The 19105-nt window shown below is 43.1% G+C and overlaps 1 pseudogene; it reads left to right on the top strand.

The window, feature by feature from the left end:
• Nucleotides 1-8007: 8007 nt before the first annotated feature.
• Nucleotides 8008-8604, top strand: LOC120442053 (annotated as a pseudogene).
• Nucleotides 8605-19105: the final 10501 nt, after the last annotated feature.

The raw sequence follows: 19105 nt of genomic DNA, 5'->3' as shown, positions 1-19105 counted from the left end.
TTTAAACCCAAAGTTAAAAAAACAAAGGCACAACATGTGTTCTTTGAAATGTTCATTTGGCCAGACACATGTTTGGTAAAATTTGATGAACTAATGACACTGATAAAACCTGGGGCAACGAGGTCAGAGTCATTGCCAAAGTGTATTTTAAAAGCCCTGGCTAAAACCAATCTGGTCAGCTTCATGTTGGGAGAGAAATTCACTGAACTCCTTTAAGAAGAAACTATTTAGGCCACGCAAACAACACACCACATCTCAATAAAAAGGATCCTTATTCCCAACTTAAATCAGCTGTATGTCAAAAGATGAAAGATATTTGACATTTACTGAACAAAACATGAACATTGGTTTCCAAACACTGGAGCTAGACCCTCTCCTTGACCACAGGAGGAGACTGCCTAATGAAAGAATAATCACCCAGGTAAAGACAGTAGTTTGGAATTTCTTAAATGATCCTGAGGGTTATGGAACAAAAAAGTCAAGTAGAAGAGCCCAAAAAAATTTCACCAGCACTGCCTGAGGATCCAATTGGCTTATCTGCCAAGACACTGAATGATCCTCGGCCCAAATTAAGGCTGTTACTTGTACCGACTGCAGCCCTATAACCATCAGACGGCATCTGAGACTCAAAGACTTGAAAAACAAAAACCATCTTCAAAGGCCTCGTCTCCTTGAACACCACAGAACTTACCATTTGGACTTTGCAAGAGAGCATCAAACATGGGATATTGAAAGGTGGAAGAAAGTTTTATTCTCTGATGAGAAAAAATGTAACCTTGATGGTCCCAATGGTTTCCAGCGTTACTGGCATGACAAGCAGATCCCACCTGAGATGTTTTCTACGTGCCACAGTGGAGAGGGCGCCATAATGATCTGGGGTGCTTTTTCTTTCGGTGGAACAATGGAGCTTCAGGAGATGCAGGGGCGCTGGCTGTGTCCAGATGTTGCAGAGAGCATTCCTCATGACTGAGGGCCCTCACCTGTGTGGTAATGACTGGGTTTTTCAACAGGACAACGCTATAGTACACAATGCCCGCGGGACAAGCGACTTCTTCCAGGAGAATAACATCACTCTTTGATGGATGGCAAGGACAGTTTACAAAAAGTGATCGACAATAACGGTGGAGCTACTCATTACTGAGTTCATGTTTAGAACTTTGATTTCTGTTTTGGGGAGTTTACAGAGTTTTTTAGAGGTGTGGTTCTAAACTTTTGATCAGCTGTAAAACAGCCTGATTCAGTTTAAGCATTGTTTTCAATAAACTGCATGCTCAAAAAATGTTTTGTCTCACTCCCATTTCTTCTTGTTGCATGTTGAAGCTCTACTTGGAACCTTGTTAAGATCCAACCATGCAAAATGTGATTTTTTGCCATTTTTCAAGTGGTCTTAAACTTTTGATCAGGACCGTTCAGGAACGTTTTAAGCCCAATCTAAAAGATAGAGACAATATTTGTCTCCTGAATCCAAACTGGGAGCTGGTTCCACAGAAGAAGGGCATGAAAACTAAAGGCTCCTCCTCCCATTCTACTTGTAAATACCCTGGGAACTAAATAACCTGTACATGTATATACATTCTAATTCAAAATTTCAACAATGTTCTTGGAGGAGTGCTGACAGACATATTCAACCTGTCCTTGGCCCACGCTGTGGTACCGGCCTGCTTCAAATCCACCTCCATCGTCCTGATACCCAAAAACTCCAACCCATCTTGCCTCAATGACTACCGCCCAGTAGCACTCACCCCCATCATCACTAAGTGCTTAGAGCAGCTGGTCCTAGCACACTTCAAATCCTGTCTTCCCCCCACCCTGGACCCCCACCAATTCGCATACCGCCAGAACAGGAGCACAGAGGATGCAGTCTCCATCGCACTGCACTCTGTCCTCTCACACCTGGACAACAACAACACCTACGCCAGAATGCTGTTTATAGACTTCAGTTCAGCATTCAATACAATCCACCCCTCACAACTCATCAGGAAACTGACAGATCTGGGCATCAGTTCCCTCATCTGCAAATGGTTACTGGACTTCCTGACCAACCGCCCCCAACATGTCCGGCTGGATAACCACTGCTCATCTACCATCACAATGAACACCGGTGTACCACAAGGCTGTGTGATGAGCCCTTTCCTCTACTCCCTCTTCACCCACGACTGCAGACCTGCTGATGGTTCCAACACCATCATTAAGTTTGCAGATGACACCACGGTGATTGGCCTCATCAGTGACAACGATGAGGCCGCCTACAGGGAGGAGGTGGATCATCTGGCTGAGTGGTGCGACACAAACAACCTGCTGCTTAACACCGAGAAGACCAAGGAGCTCATCGTGGACTACAGGAGGAATGCTGACCCACATCCACCCATCCAGATTAAGGGGACGGCTGTGGAGCGTGTGAGCAGCTTCAAGTTCCTGGGAGTCCACATCTCCGAGGATCTCACCTGGACGACCAACTGCTCCAAGCTGGTCAAGAAGGCTCACCAGCGCCTCTTCTTCTTGAGGACTCTGAGGAAGAACCACCTTTCCTCAGACATCCTGGTGAACTTCTATCGCTGCACCATCGAGAGCATCCTGACCAACTGTATAACAGTCTGGTACGGGAACTGCGCTGCCTCGGACCGGAAGGCGTTGCAGAGGGTCGTGAAAACTGCCCAGCGCATCGCCGGAGCACCACTTCCTGCCATAAAAGACATCTACAGGAAGCGGTGTCTGAAAAGGGCTGGGAAAATCATCAGAGACCCCAGTCACCCATCACATGGACTCTTCACCCTCCTGCCCTCTGGGAGGCGCTACAGGAGCCTCCGGACTAAGACCACCAGGTACCGGAACAGCTTCTTCCCCACAGCTGCCAGACTCCTGAACTCTGCCTCCTGACATCTGACAGCCTCTGTAGAAATTATCCACACCCTCACTTATCTTAACAGCACTACTGTATAGCTCTGTGTAAATAATCATTCTGTACATACAATAATTTTTAACCTTACAACTGTTTACAACTTGCATAGTTCCCATTTCTGTATAACTGTATATCTCATATTTCTGTATAGTTTTTCATATTTATATCCTGTTCATATCCTGTACATAGCTTGTACTCACTACAGCCTGTACATACCTATAGTTATAGAATATTCACAACATACTTCATACCGTGTACATTATAACATACCACAATAGACCCATTTCTGTAATATACTTGCATATCTATATTATTGCTAATATATATTGTAATATATCTATATCACTAAAGCACTTCTGGATGGATGCAAACTGCATTTCGTTGCCCTGTACCTGTGCATGTGCAATGACAATAAAGTTGAATTCTATTCTATTCTATTCTATTGAAGTCAGAAGCTAAGATCTAAGAGATGTCTGTAATTCTGCAATCCAAAATCTGGTCTCCGTAACAAAAAAGAAGCAGCCCATGTCTATAGTACATACCCTGTAAAACATAAGTCTTGATGTCTAATCAGTCATCATATATAGTTGTTTTATAGGTAGTGGCTCTTGAAACTCTTGCAGCAATTCAACTCAGAGGAATTAAAAGAGAGAACTTGAGTCATTACTATGGCTGCACAGCATATTGTACATTAATGCTTAGCTGAGAACACAGACAGCAGAGAGCAACTGAATTCAATAAAGTCATCAGGTAGAACACAGTGTCAAATCCTGTGTAATGATTATTGAAAAACTCACTGTGGCGATAATCCTTTGTGATAAGAAAAGAGAGATTCTCGCCACTTCTCTAATGTAAAGGCCAAGGCATGGGCCCTCTGTTATTATGAATCTCTTTTTCACTGCTAGTTTCACTATTTCAATAACAAACTATTGACTGCCTTGCATCTAATTGCAATTTATCATGATTATAAAAATTTGCCAGTGTAGCACGTCGTCATGAATTGTCCCAGGAAAAAAAATCAATAACGCATCCAGGTTTGTGTTTATGTGGAAATCAGGGCTAATGACACCGTGCAGGGCCAGCTACCTGTGCTCTCAGTACTCTACAGCAGACTTATTCCTTTCTTTATGTGATAATAAAATTGTTTGATAGTAAATATCCTATTATTATTATTCTTAATGAGTACACCCTGCATTTTCTACATTTTTATATTTTCGGAGACTTGGAAATTTTACATACTAATCAGTTTTGAATGCATTATTCAGTGGTGCTGACCATCTTAACTAGGAGATAAACGCTAAAGTAGGTAAACCACAAAGTGTCACTGAAGTCAATCACTCACAATATTCTGCAACAAAAAAGTAGTATATTTTTATAGAATAGAAGACCCTTCTCACAAGTTCATTTCCCTATTATTATTACCATTAATTACTGAATGGAGCATGATCTGTTATCCTGACAGCTGCAGAGACAGCAAAACTAAAAAGAACAAAAAAGTGAAAGGAGGAAACTGTTTCATGCCACTATCATGAGGGCCTTGGGCAATAAGACAGACACTTGTCAGGCTACAATGAGTGTACTAAAAATTGAGTACACTCACTAAGTGGACTGAGGAGGGTCCCTAGGGTGCAGCTGTAATGTTTATAAGGTTGGGGAAACCTGCATTCAGCTGACACTGAAGAAATCACTTGGATGAGGGACGAAACGTTTCTTGCATTGAAGCTCTACATCAAGATGAACAGAATCAACTCACCGGGATTTTTTTACCTGGGTTATTTAGCTTTTATCAAATGTATTTTCATCATGTGCTTCACAGAAATGTGAAAAAACAAAACAAAAAACAAAACCCCCAGACTTACACTTCCCAGACTATAGCGTGACTGTACCTGGCCTCACAAATTTTGGGCTGATTGAGATCTTAACATGTGTCCGGTCCTCACTAAGTGTTGTCCACATGAACGTAGACTCAGCTATACAGACACCCAAACACTCTCCTAATCAAAATCCAAGGAACAGCCCTGTATGTTGAGATGGATGGTGTTACGGCCCGTGGCCATAAGAAGTCTGTGTTAGCTGCTGTTTTGTGTTTGGGACCAAACCAGCTGGTGTTGCTGGTTTGAGAACCAGGGCGGGTGCTTGCCCTGTCTCTCTCCCCAGCATCTTGTGTTGCGTCTCTACACTCGTAGACAGAGGGCGTAACAGATGGTTTCATAAGGATAAAGTGTGAAACTGTTGACACAACCAGAAATGAAACCAATACAAATGTTGCATCAATACACAATATAACAAACACAGCAGTAAGCCACATATTCAAAAATATGAGCATGATATTTATCTGCTTAATGACACCTACATAGCTTAGCATATGAGCTAAATCAACCTCAACTAGCTTAGGTTATATACCCATTCAAATTAGAGTTAAAACACAAAATATATCACTCTTCCACAACAAATAATAATGCGAACAAGTTGCTTCAGTGATAACAAAAAATATTAATTTCAGACGATTCTGTGAGGGCATGTACGGCAACAGATTAACACAGGTGTAACTGCCCCTGGCTAGATTCTGCAGAAAAAATACACAAAACAGCCACTAGAGGGCAAACTGCAGAAAATACATAATTCCATCATAATATGAATGAGAAGAACAAAGGTGGAGCAACTTAGCAAAAGACACTGCAATCCTGGACGACTATATGTATGGTGGTTTTTGCAAGTGTCTGCGTGTGTATGCACACATGAGTGCGTGCTCATACCTGAGCTGTGACACATCCCCACCCAAACAATTTGTCCCTCTTTGTTTAATGTGCTGTTTCAGTTTAAGTTTATGCCAGAATTAATTCAGTTTAATTCTGGCATCTATGATTTAATTTAATTTTGTGATTATGAAAGGTGTTACTGGTCTTAATTCCCATTTAATTAAAGTAATTAACTTTGGCTCTAAAAGATGTCTTGGTCAAAGCAGCATCTCAGCTATAGAGCCTTATGCTTGAAATATGATTTGATTTCAGGCAATGAATTATTTAATTCTTGTTGCCATAAATTATGTGACAAGTATTTTGGCTATGCGGCATAAATGTGGCCAATTCATAATTCCGTTGTTTCGATCACTCTCAGAAAAATGATGGTTCTTAAATGGTTCTTCAGATGTCTTCATGGTTCTTTAAAGAACCATCATACATCAAAGAACCTTTTTATTTTGTAGATGGTTCTTTACTACAAATGGTTCTTTAAAGAACAAAAGGTTCTTCATCCTTAGCTATCTAAGTTTGATGGTGTAAAATGGCATAAATATTTATTCACTATAATGAGGGTGTGAATTATACTGTGTGTTTTGTTTGTGTGCATGTGTGTGTGAAGGGGGAGGGCGGGTTACCTGGCAATTACCCTTTAAGAGCAGATGGTAGGAAACTGAATATTCAAATAAAAGTTAGAAATACTTGCTTAAAAATATACTGTATACAAATAATGTGGTAATAGAATATGGAATTTATTATTAAGACGTTTATGAATATGGTGAGTTAACAAACAGAAGACACAATACACACATTCAAATACTGTACTTTTATCCTGCTCTCCTTGTGTGTGTATGCTACACAATTCAGCAGTAGCCTAACTCCACTTGAAATAACGTGCTGCTGCTTCCAAAACTCCTGCTTGTGAAATTGCGGCTGCAGCTTCCTTTTCCAGATTTAAGGCTTCGAGATTAGCTTCTAATCTTGCTTTGTCAACTTTAATGCTGATCTCTCTCTGTGCGAAGGCAACACATGCACGAGCAGCTTCTGCCTTGGCTCTCGCGTGTGCTGCTGCTGCACTGACATTTGATCTACTTGAATATCTGGAAACTGAACCAGTGCTTTTAACTGATGCTCCGTCTTGAGGAGGCTTTGGTTCCTTAGGTCTTGCACCTTCGGGGTGTGCTTCGTCCATGTTTGTTGACATAGCTTGCTGTCATAGAGTTGTTTTGCCAGCTGCTAACCGTCTTTTTACTATCCTGCTCTCCTTGTGTGTCTATGCTACACAATTCAGCAGTAGCCTAACTCCACTTGAAATAAAGCGCGAAGTCAGGATGTAGCGTCCAACTCCTTGTAATTAGTAAGTATTTCCTCATGGAGTAAAACTGAAATACAAATAACATAGCTAAAATTAACTTAGCGAACATTAGCACAACAAAATTAGATTCCAATACACATCCATTAGCGTTAGCACACAACTTCTAAAGTATTCATCTACAGCAAATATTTCCACAAAATATACATAAAATACAATCCTAAAATTCAATACAAATGAAAACTTACAGAAGGTAGTGTCGATGGCACAAACAAAAGGCAGATGTCGCCAAATTTCCCCACATGTGATCCGCTAGGAACTAAACAAACATGGCTGACTTCCTGTCACTTCCCGAAACTGGTTTTCAAAATAAAACGAATTTCAAAATAAAATTAGCTCACTACAAAGAGCGTCTATATTGCAGTAAAATTAAAAGCGGAACACTCCCCATCTGGTATCTGTTAAGATGCCACATATCAATACTCAAACTACAACATAACCTTTTCAGTCCTGGGGTCCGTTCTTCGTACCTCGCTAAGTAAGTTAGCTGGATTTGATTGTTGACGATTTCGCGTGATCTTGGATCGTTCGGTTCTCCGAAGCTCATCCGGGACTTGCTGTCATAGCAACAGATCCGTAAGCGTAAACCTGCTTGGGAGCAGGCTTATTTTATGTAAACAGGATTAGATCGCGGCCACTCAGGTATGTCCGCTTCATTTATACGAAAACAACAGCGATATTTCTCCACTGTTTTTCCATAAATAAATATTATCAATGTAACTAAAGATAATGCAGTATTTGATTCTTTTATTGATTTCATACAGATACATACAGGCCATTTCCTAAAAAAAGGGAAATGTACTATTAATCATTCTATTTCATGTATTTGATTATTTCAGATGTAATTCATATTTTAGAGTAATATTAGTAAATTACTTCATGTAATCAAGATGAGAGACCACGGCTATAAAAGCGAAGGTGGATTTGGGAAGTCTGTCGCAGCCATGTCCTGTCCGTTTGTACGCCAGCAACCCATTGCGGAAGGTGCAAGATTGATAAGGAGAGTTTTCAGAATTCAGCGTATATTGCGGGATAGAAAGGATCCTTTAGCTCAGCGCGACAGTGTGCTCATAGAGAGATATCGATTTTCCCGTGAGGGTATTATTTACTTAACCAACTTGTTGGATCCCTATGTTAAGAGTTTGTCCGGCATTAACAACTGGACAAACTGTGTGCATTGCCTTGCGTTTCTTTGCGAGTGGCACGTTTCTGTACGCTGTTGGAGACGCAGAGAACATTGGCAAAAAGTGCTGTCTGCTGTTCCATTCGCAAAGTATACCTGGCACTCAAGTATTTCCTGGGTGTGTTTGTGGTTTTTCCAAGCCACTTAAGACCACAGGTTGTCAAACAGGGCTTTTTTTCTATTGCAGGTACATTAAATTCGATAATGAATGTGATGCAATCATGACCTATGTCTGTAACTATAGCTCGATTGTCCGCAGGCTTCCCTAATGTGATTGGTACCATAGACTGCACACACATTGCGATCAAGGCCCCCCCCAGGCCCCAATGAAGGGGATTTTGTCAATCGAAAGGGGGTTCACAGTATAAATGTGCAGGTGAGTAATACTAATATTTTAGATGGTAATATATAATGAAAAGGAGTGTGTTCACATATAATGAAATCTCTTAGATGGTGTGTGACTCTATGTGTCATATCACAAATGTGGAAAAACCCACAATGTCAATAAATGTCACAGTACAAAAAGCATTTTAATTAAGGCAACAACCAAATATTTTACATTGTACAAATAGAATTATGAGCTCATTTACCAGTTATGAAGGTGCTGCTGCTACTGCACCCCGGCTGCTGGTCTAAGGAAGAGCTGCCCCCAGGGATGCCCTCAACAATGGGTCTGGTGGCATTCAACCCTAGGGCCAGCTCCTCTGCCGGGGTGTGACGAGGGGGTGCAGGACCACCACCTGTCTTTATTTGCTCTGCCCTTTTCTTGGTTGCTGTTATAAACAAACAAACAGATTATTTCAGGGTCTCTTTTCAATAAATTACTTACGAGTTTAATTTGTCAGCAACTTTCTGCCAGCCCTCTCTCCTTGCTTTTGCAGCCTTTGCAGTGTTCCCTTGCGTTTTAATTAAACTCTGAAACTCCTGAAATCCCTCAATCAAGAGTTCTTGCTCTGCTGCCGAAAAATACTGAGCGCGCTCCTTCGACATTTTCGCCGACCAATCAAAGGGTTGCCGATCAATGTTTCTACTATCGATGCGTAGCCCCTTTTAAGCCACCCAGTGATCTCACATTACTTCATCCAGCTGTACTAATCGTCAACAACAGGTGTGTTCGGAGAACCGGAATAGCAAGCTCAAAGTTGGCGCAATGATTTGATCTTGGATGTGTCATTTGATCTTGGATGTAGTAAGTGAGGTACGAAGAACGGACCCCTGGTTCTTTAAAACCATAACAACCTCTGTTATAGGCCTGAGGAACACCTTGGCCACTCCGTCTTTGACCACCCGGATCTCGATCTTACGGACCTTTCCATCACTGCCGGGGAAGGTGTTCGTCACAAGAGCCATGGGCCAATCGTTCCGGCATGTACAATCATCTTTCATCAAGACAACGTCACCTCTTTCGATGTTTGGGCTGGACTCTTGCCATTTACGACGAAGTTGCAGTGTCTGCAAGTATTCGCGTTCCCAACGATTCCAGAATTGGTCGGCCAATCTTTGCACTTGGCGCCACTGTTGCTTATACAGGTCCTTCTCAGTGAACGTCCCTGGAGGAGGTGGAACACTCTGCTTCTGAGTGAGAAGCATTGCTGGGGTAAGTATCTGAGGGACGTCTGGATCTGAAGAGACAGAGACAAGCGGTCTGGAGTTGATGATTGCCGTCACCTCCGCCATCAGGGTGCACAGGACTTCGTGGGTCAAACTGGAGGAGGGAGTACGCATCAGCATTGAGTCTAGGATTCTCCTTGCAACTCCTATCATGTGCTCCCATGCACCGCCCATGTGCGAGGAGTGAGGTGGATTGAAATGCCATGTACATCCGCGATTGTTAGTGTATCTCTGAACTTCTGACTTTGACACAATTTTTTGGAACTCCAACTCTTTGCAAGCACCGACGAAATTGGTTCCACAGTTTGAATATAAGTGTTCAGAAGGACCTCGGATTGCAAAGAATCTTCTCAAGGAGTTGATGAACGAAGAGGTGTCTAAAGACTCTATCACTTCTATGTGGACTGCACGTGTGCTCATGCAAGTGAAGAGAATGGCCCAACGCTTACTCTGAGCAATGCCTCCTCTTGTGCGCCTGGCTATCACGGCCCAAGGACCGAAAATGTCCACACCAGTGTAGGTAAAGGGTGGTGAAGTGCTTAGTCTCTCCTGCGGCAGGTCTGACATCTTTTGTTTCTCTCTTTTCCCACGAAGCTTTCGACAGGTGACACATTCGTGAAGAACAGTACTAACGCATCGCTTGCCGCCAAGTAGCCATATGACAGAAGCTTGAATGGCACCTTCTGTGATGGTACGACCTTGATGCTCGACCTGCTCATGATAGTGTTTGATGAGCAACGTGGATACATGGTGTTTGCCTGGCAGAATGACGGGATGCCTTTCTTTGTCGCTTAAGTCAGCTAACGTCAACCTGCCTCCAACCTTTAGCAGACCATCTGCATCTATGATCAGGTTGAGTTTAGTTAGAGCGCTTCTCTTGGAAACATCGGCTCCCTTGGAGAGAGCATCTAAATCTTCAGGGAAACATGCTTGTTGCACAGCAAGAAGAATCACTGTAGTTGCCTTGGACAACTCGTCAGCTGTGAGAGGTTTACGGCACCAATGCCATCCATTACATCCGTTGGTTCCTTGGCTGCTTGCCTTAAAAGAACAAACCACATGGATGAGTGTTGCAACTCCTCTCCGTGTAGACTTCCAGGAAGAGAATTTCGTGAATTTCTCACAACCCAGCAATTTGTCCTTTTGACTCGTAACACAAGTTGTAACTTGTGGTCGTATCTCAACATCTGCGTCTGGGTTGATAAGCTCAAAGGTCTCGTGTTGCTCGTTGGTTGGCTGTGACTTGTATAGAAATGTTGGACCCGTGAACCAGTTGGTTCTGGTGAGCTGTGAGGCTTGAACGGACCTAGAAGCATGGTCAGCTGGGTTATGCTCCGTAGGTACATACCTCCACTGATTCAGTTGTGTGGACTGGCGGATTCTCTGGACCCTGTTGTGGACGTACACATAGAAACGTTTGGACTGATTATGAATGTAGGCCAGCACTATTTTACTGTCACAGTAGAAGGTGACCGCATCAATTTGGATATCGATCTCTTGAACGATAAACTAAAAAATTTCTACGGCTAGCACTGCCGCACACAGCTCCAGTCTGGGTATGGTAGGTTCAGTTGGTGGTGCAAGTCTAGCTTTCCCAAGAATGAAACCCACATGAATCTGGTCATTTGCATCTGTTGTCTTGAGGTACGCCACCGCACCAATCGCTTTGGTTGAAGCGTCTGAAAAGATGCATATCTCTTTACGACTGGCATTGGAACAGGAGGTGGTGGTATACGCTCGAGGGATATGAAGATGTTGCAGTTCTTGAAGCAAATTTTTCCATGTCTCCCAAACCTTACATTTATCCTGTGGGAGTGGACTGTCCCAGTCGGTTCCATCTAAGGTCAACTCTCTCAGCAACGACTTGCCTTGAACGGTCACAGGAGCGACGAAGCCGAGAGGGTCGAAAAGACTGTTTATGGTGGAGAGAATCCCACGTCGTGTGAACGGCTTGTCACTGACTGACACTTGGAAGGTGAATGTGTCCCTTTTAACATCCCAACTCAATCCAAGGCTTCACTGTGTGGGTACTGCGTCTCCATCCAAGTAAAGATCTTTAATGCCCTTAGCATGATCTCCTGCAGGAAAGGCTTTCAAGACGTCAACGCTGTTGGACGTGATCTTATGCAGTCTCAGGTTTGACTCAGAGAGAGATGCTTGGGTTCTCTGTAGCAGAGAAATTGCCTCTTCCTCTGTGGATGTGGAAACAAGGCCATCGTCTACATAGAACTCGCCTTCCACAAAATGTCTGGTGTCTGACCCGTACTGCTGTTCTCCTTCCTTTGCAGCTCTTCTGAGACAGTATGTTGCCACAGCTGGAGAAGGACTGTTGCCGAATACGTGAACCCTCATCCTGTATTCAACAATGTCTTTGCTGGGATCATTATCTCTATACCACAGAAAGCGTAAGTAGTCTCGGTGGTCTTCTCTCATGACAAAACAATGAAACATCTGTTTGATGTCAGCCATGATTGCTACTCGCTCACTCCTGAAACGAATAAGGACTCCCATTAGACTGTTATTCAAGTCTGGTCCGGTGAGTAGCACGTTGTTCAGCGAGATGCCATTGCATTGTGCACTTGCGTCGAAAACAACTCTGATTTGGTGGGGGTTTCTTGGGATGATAGACCCCAAACATCGGCAAATACCAGCACTCTTTACCTTTAGGGAGTGGAGGGGCTGGTTCTGCGTGATTGTTGTCGAAGATCTTGTGCATGAAGGCAATGAACTGGTCTTTCATCCGTGGTTTACGCTCTAGTGTGCGCAGTAATGAGAAGAGGCGGGTCATTGCTTGCTCACGATTGTTGGGCATAGGTGGTTCGGGGGCCCTGAAGGGAAGAGGAGCCACCCAACTATTGCACTCGTCTTGGAAAACCTCATCACCCATTATCTGCAGAAACTGTTCGTCCTCTATGGAGAAGGCACGCTTGTCATCATCCGCTGTTCTTGCAAAGACTGTGTTGCCGAGTGAGTCGTCGTCCATTGTAGTGCTACGGCAACTGTGTGAGAGTCACTTGAGTTGACTGGAGTTGACCGTTTGCTTGAGATGGATGTGGCTCGTACAGGGTCTGAACAATGATGGTCTTCCGTCTTCCAGTATGTTCGTTTTATAACAGTGGACAATGGGCTTATGAACCTTTCCCAAACACACATCACCTACTAAGACCCACCCAAGGTCAAGCCTTTGAGCGAAGGGTGCATCACCAGGACCGTTGATCTGCTGCCTCACCTTGTGAACCTGGAGAATGGCTAAGCCAGCACAAGTTTTCAGGGTGTAGGGGTATGAGCCAACTTCGATTCCGAATAAGTTGAAGAACTCTGACCTGGCTAGAGACTTATTGCTCTGGTCATTGAGCATAGCATACATTTTGATGGCTTGTTGTGGGCACTCTTTAGGGTAAACCTTAACAAGACATATCTTGGAACAAGATTTTGACCTGGCACAGTCGCCACAAACTTCAGTGCACAGAGGGCTTGCAACTGGTTCTAGGGTAGTGTCCTCTTTTTCCGGCTCCCCGCCGTCACCTGTTCGGGGACTTGGTGGACAGTTGTGGTGGACCAGGATGAAGAGCTGTGATGTGCTTGTCACTGTTGCACTCATCACATTTCAGGAAAACTTTGCAGTCTCGTGCGAGATGAGATGTGGATGCGCAGCATTTGAAACAAACGCCTTGATCTTTCAAGTACGTTTTGCGTTCTTCAATAGTCTTTAGCCTGAGCCCACAGCATTTCTTTAAGGGGTGGGGTTTTTTATGGATGGGGCAATGCTTGGATATATCCTCTCTAGGATCTGGATCATTTTGTGGGGCATCAGAAACGACTTTGGTCGTATGCACTGAGACTGGGGTTTTTTAATTTGTGTGGCGTGAGATAGGCTTTTCTGTGACAGGACTGCTTCCAGAAAGAGCAAAGCTGGGATCGTTTCTTGTTTTAGCTTGATGGCAGATGAAGGAAGTGAAAAAGGAAAAGGGGGGATAACCAACCTTGTAGTCCTCTTTGTATTTTGAGCCTTGAGTGATCCAGATTAAAAATGCCCAAGGCGACACGGTCAAAGGTCTGGCTGTACTTCACAGCAAAAGATGCAAACTCAGCAGCCTGCAACAAGTACTTTAAGGTGATACTGTGCAAAGGAGGTAACACCTCGAATCTGATGAAACACCTGGCGACGCATAGCGTTTTTTTAAAAGCCGAGAAATGCACCGTATTTGATAGCTTGCTGCGAGACCTCACACCGTGCACATCTACTGCGGGTGTGGTGCCTGTTATCGGACCCGGAGTTAGCAACATCCCCCAAGAACCCGAAGAGTAGAGTCCTGGCCCCTAGCCCTGCCAGTGTACCAGAAATGATGACGGATGATGATGGCAGCAGCAGCCGTTCTTCTCTGATGTTCTGATGTCTTTTCTAATATTGTTCGTGTGTAATTTACGTTGAGTAGGCTAACCACGTTATTAAATTAATGCATGTAAGGTGAACTAGCAAACACTGTCGTAGTTACATGCGGCTGTCTTCTTGTTTGACGGCAGATACTCCCTTCACCCTGGCCAAAAAGGCTAAAATGACCAAAGAAAAAGTGGAAAACAGCTAAACATGAGAGGTTTTTGGACAAAGTTTGTGTTCTCCATTCTTTAAGCACCAGTTCGAGCACCGTTTAAGCACCGGCACGGTTTCAAAAGTACCGGTTTGGCACCGGTATTGGATAAAACCTAAACGATACCCATCCCTAGTTAGAACACGTCATACTATGGCAACCTCCCGGGAGTGGACGGAGGTGGTCATTCGTTGGGATGCGCATGCGCAGACAGATTGCGCGACCGGCGGGCCTTGAACTTTCTAAGGGAAAAAACACTTTCTCACGGACGGTGACAAAGAAACGGATAACGGTCTTCAGTACCGGCTGGTCTTTGAAGCTCTGGATTCTGGGACTGTTGGAAAAGGTAAAACATTTTCATTAAAACCTTTTTACTGTTTTGTTTTTGTTACTCGTCATTGTAGCTTGCTGTTAATGCTGTGCTAAAAATAACAGTTAGCTACAGTGGCTTGCAAAAGTATTCGGCCCCCTTGAACTTTTCCACATTTTGTCACATTACAGCCACAAACATGAATCAATTTTATTGGAATTCCACGTGAAAGACCAATACAAAGTGGTGTACACGTGAGAAGTGGAACGAAAATCATACATGATTCCAAACATTTTTTACAAATAAATAGCTGAAAAGTGGGGTGTGCGTAATTATTCAGCCGCTGCTTCAATTACAGCTGCCAGTCTTTTAGGGTATGTCTCTACCCGCTTTGCATATCTAGCGACTGAAATCCTTGCCCATTCTTCTTTGCAAAACAGCTCCAGCTCGGTCAGATTAGATGGACAGCGTTTGTGAAACAGCAGTTTTCAGATCTTGCCACAGATTCTCGATTGGATGTAGACACCACACAGCTCAGGGATAAAGTTATTGAGAAATTTAAAGCAGGCTTAGGCTACAAAAAGATTTCCCAAGCCTTGAACATCCCACGGAGCACTGTTCAAGCCATCATTCAGAAATGGAAGGAGTATGGCACAACTGTAAACCTACCAAGACAAGGCCGTCCACCTAAACTCACAGGCCGAACAAGGAGAGCGCTGATCAGAAATGCAGCCAAGAGGCCCATGGTGACTCTGGACGAGCTGCAGAGATCTACAGCTCAGGTGGGGGAACCTGTCCATAGGACAACTATTAGTGTGCACTGCACAAAGTTGGCCTTTATGGAAGAGTGGCAAGAAGAAAGCCATTGTTAACAGAAAACCATAAGAAGTCCCGTTTGCAGTTTGCCACAAGCCATGTGGGGGACACAGCAAACATGTGGAAGAAGGTGCTCTGGTCAGATGAGACCAAAATGGAACTTTTTGGCCAAAATGCAAAACGCTATGTGTGGCGGAAAACTAACACTGAACATCACTCTGAGCACACCATCCCCACTGTCAAATATGGTGGTGGCAGCATCATGCTCTGGGGGTGCTTCTCTTCAGCAGGGACAGGGAAGCTGATCAGAGTTGATGGGAAGATGGATGGAGCCAAATACAGGGCAATCTTGGAAGCAAACCTCTTGGAGTCTGCAAAAGACTTGAGACTGGGGCAGAGATTCACCTTCCAGCAGGACAACGACCCTAAACATAAAGCCAGGGCAACAATGGAATGGTTTAAAACAAAACATATCCATGTGTTAGAATGGCCCAGTCAAAGTCCAGATCTAAATCCAATCGAGAATCTGTGGCAAGATCTGAAAACTGCTGTTCACAAACCCTGTCCATCTAATCTGACTGAGCTGGAGCTGTTTTGCAAAGAAAAATGAGCAAGAATTTCAGTCTATAGATGTGCAAAGCGGGTAGAGACATACCCTAAAAGACTGGCAGTTGTAATTGCAGCAAAAGGTGGTTCTACAAAGTATTGACTCAGGGGGCTGAATAATTACGCACACCCCACTTTTCAGTTATTTATTTGTAAAAAATGTTTGGAATCATGTATGATTTTCGTTCCACTTCTCACGTGTACACCACTTTGTATTGGTCTTTCATGTGGAATTCCAATAAAATTGATTCATGTTTGTGGCTGTAATGTGACAAAATGTGGAAAAGTTCAAGGGGGCCGAATACTTTTGCAAGCCACTGTATGTTAGATACGTTAGCCGTTGACGTTAACGCAATTTAGTATCAGTATACAGAACTGTTTTCCTAACAAAACCACTGTTATAATTAAGGGAAGGTGCTCCCAACTAATTTGAACCTTTGGCTTCTAAAATATGTGGTTCTATTGTGTGCTGCGCAAATAATGTAATGTCAGCTAGACTGATATTAAAATTTATAATATTGTTAAAGTCACTGAAATGGCGCCTGAAGCCTGACGTGAGCTCTGTGTCTGCTCTAGAAACTCAGAAATTCAGTAGATCTGAGCCGTACATGAAATACTCACATGAACCTGTACTTTGAATTCTGGAAGAGCTGTATAAAATACAGCAATGCATAAGTGTTTTGAATGAATAGAAATGTGACACATGAGAAGGTGTGTCTTTGACTGTTACTGTATAACTTATTTTCGGACTAGTTGACAAGTTATGCTCTGGTCATTTGATGTTACCAAGATGGATGTCCTTTTGTAATATAGTTAAATTTTCTTTGTAGATTTCATTTATCCACCATCATATATTAAGCCAAGAAGAGGTCGTTATACTAACTAGAGGTATCAACGCTGGGCCAAAGTTCAGCACGTGGTTAAAGTCTGTAATCCAGCCAGGGTGTAAATATCACTCAGCAGCCAGTCGTAGAGATGACGCAGGCTTAAATCACAAGACCACCTCTGACCGAAAAGCTGTAGATTTTTCTTGTTTGCACAAATTAATTCAGATTCACACTAATTCTTTTCACAGCTCCAACAAAATGAGGAAGAGGAGCGGGAGAAACACAATTAGATTGAATTACAATTGGATGGAAGTCCTGCCATTAATTAATTCTTCGATCTTAAATATGATCAACCTATCTCTAATAATCGGCTATGTACCACAGGCCTTCAAGGTGGCTGTAGTTAAACCTTTACTTAAAAAGCCATCTCTAGACCCAGCTGTCTTAGCTAATTATAGGCCAATTTCCAACCTTCCTTTCATATCAAAAATCCTTGAAAGAGTAGTTGTCAAACAGCTAACAGATCATCTGCAGAGGAATGGCTTATTTGAAGAGTTTCAGTCAGGTTTCAGAGCTCATCACAGCACAGAAACAGCTTTAGTGAAGGTTACAAATGATCTTCTTATGGCCTCTGACAGTGGACTCATCTCTGTGCTTGTCCTGCTAGACCTCAGTGCTGCGTTCGATACTGTTGACCATAATATCCTATTAGAGCGATTAGAACATGCTGTAGGTATTAAAGGTACTGCACTGCAGTGGTTTGTATCATATCTATCTAATAGACTCCAATTTGTTCAAGTAAATGGAGAGTCCTCTTCACAAACTAAGGTCAATTATGGTGTTCCACAGGGTTCAGTGCTAGGACCAATTCTATTTACATTGTACATGCTTCCTTAGGCAGCATCATTAGAAGACATAGCATAAATTTTCACTGCTATGCAGATGACACGCAGCTCTATCTATCCATGAAGCCAGGTAACACACACCAATTAGTTAAACTGCAGGAATGTCTTAAAGACATAAAGACCTGGATGGCCGCTAACTTTCTGCTTCTTAATTCAGATAAAACTGAGGTTATTGTACTCGGCCCTGAAAATCTTAGAAATATGGTATCTAAGCAGATTCTTACTCTGGATGGCATTACCTTGGCCTCCAGTAATGCTGTGAGGAACCTTGAGTCATTTTTGACCAGGACATGTCCTTCAATGCACATATTAAACAAATATGTAAGACTGCTTTCTTCCATTTACGCAACATCTCTAAAATTAGAAATATCCTGTCTCAGAGTGATGCTGAAAAACTAGTTCATGCATTTATTACTTCCAGGTTGGACTACTGTAATTCTTTATTATCAGGATGTCCTAAAACTCACTGAAAAGCCTTCAGCTGATCCAAAATGCTGCAGCAAGGGTACTGACAGGGACTAGAAAGAGAGAGCATATTTCTCCTGTTTTGGCTTCCTTCATTGGCTTCCTGTTAAATCCAGAATTGAATTCAAAATCCTGCTCCTCACATACAAGGTCTTAAATAATCAGGCCCCATCTTATCTTAATGACCTTGTAGTACCATATCACCCCATTAGAGCACTTCGCTCTCGCTCTGCAGGCTTACTTGTTGTTCCTAGAGTATTTAAAAGTAGAATGGGAGGAGAGCCTTCAGTTTTCAGGCCCCTCTTCTGTGGAACCAGCTTCCAGTTTGGATTCGGGAGACAGACACTATCTCTACTTTCAAGATTAGGCTTAAAACTTTCCTTTTGCTAAAGCATATAGTTAGGGCTGGACCAGGTGACCCTGAATCCTCCCTTAGTTATGCTGCAATAGACGTGAGGCTGCCGGGGATTCCCATGATGCATTGAGTTTTCCCTTCCAGTCACCTTTCTCACTCACTATGTGCTAATAGACCTCTCTGCATCGAATCATATCTGTTATTAATCTCTGTCTCTCTTCCACAGCATGTCTTTATCCTGTTTTTTTTCTTCACCCCAACCGGTCGCAGCAGATGGCCGCCTCCGAGCCTGGTTCTGCCGGAGGTTTCTTCCTGTTAAAGGGAGTTTTTCCTTCCCACTGTCGCCAAAGTGCTTGCTCATAGGGGGTCATATGATTGTTGGGTTTTTCTCTGTATTTATTATTGTGCTATCTACTGTACAATATAAAG

Source organism: Oreochromis aureus, linkage group 9, assembly GCF_013358895.1.
Source record: "Oreochromis aureus strain Israel breed Guangdong linkage group 9, ZZ_aureus, whole genome shotgun sequence".
NCBI classification, from domain to species: domain Eukaryota; kingdom Metazoa; phylum Chordata; class Actinopteri; order Cichliformes; family Cichlidae; genus Oreochromis; species Oreochromis aureus.
The sequence above is the reverse complement of the archived record's forward strand: the minus strand, read 5'-3'. Positions and strand labels throughout refer to the sequence as shown.